The sequence below is a fragment of the Penaeus monodon genome, chromosome 25 (assembly GCF_015228065.2).
Source record: "Penaeus monodon isolate SGIC_2016 chromosome 25, NSTDA_Pmon_1, whole genome shotgun sequence".
Classification (NCBI taxonomy): Eukaryota; Metazoa; Arthropoda; class Malacostraca; order Decapoda; family Penaeidae; genus Penaeus; species Penaeus monodon.
Window position 1 is genome coordinate 16,081,731 of NC_051410.1, and position 493 is coordinate 16,082,223.

Below are 493 nucleotides of genomic sequence, written 5' to 3' on the forward strand. Positions count from 1 at the left end.
GATGATGATATATCTTGTTCCATCAGTATTTTGTTAGGATAGTCTTTTTTCCTTTTTCTTACATGAACTTCCAAATATTGAAAATTTATATCAGTTATGAGTATTTTAGATTGTCATTATTGTTTCAGATGGCACGATCCTTTGACCTTAGTTGACAGGGGTTCACTGATTTGTAAGGTTTATTTTTCATGTTAGCTATTTTCAATGGTTAAAGTATGTAAATTGTTTAAGGCTCCCATAATTGTACCAACCCTTAAAAATTAATGTATTTTTTACCTATTTTGAACCAAATTTTGCATCCAAGACATCAATTTTGGCATGATACCTGGGCATTGCTGTAGCCTGTGCGCAAGCAACCTGAAACCAGTGTACATTTGGATTATAAAAGCACAACTTGTTATACTTGATATTAGTAAAAAAAAAAGGGGGGGGGACTGGAAAATATTCTAGATTTTTTACATACTATTTATTATTTATATGTTATGAGGGCCTC

The 493-nt window shown here is 31.6% G+C and overlaps 1 protein-coding gene across 1 annotated transcript in view; it reads left to right on the forward strand.

Moving 5' to 3' along the window:
* The window catches only part of LOC119589070 (ubiquitin-conjugating enzyme E2 G1-like), a gene marked incomplete in the record, with an annotated part of 59,651 nt that overhangs the window by 58,488 nt on the left and 670 nt on the right, over positions 1 to 493 (forward strand).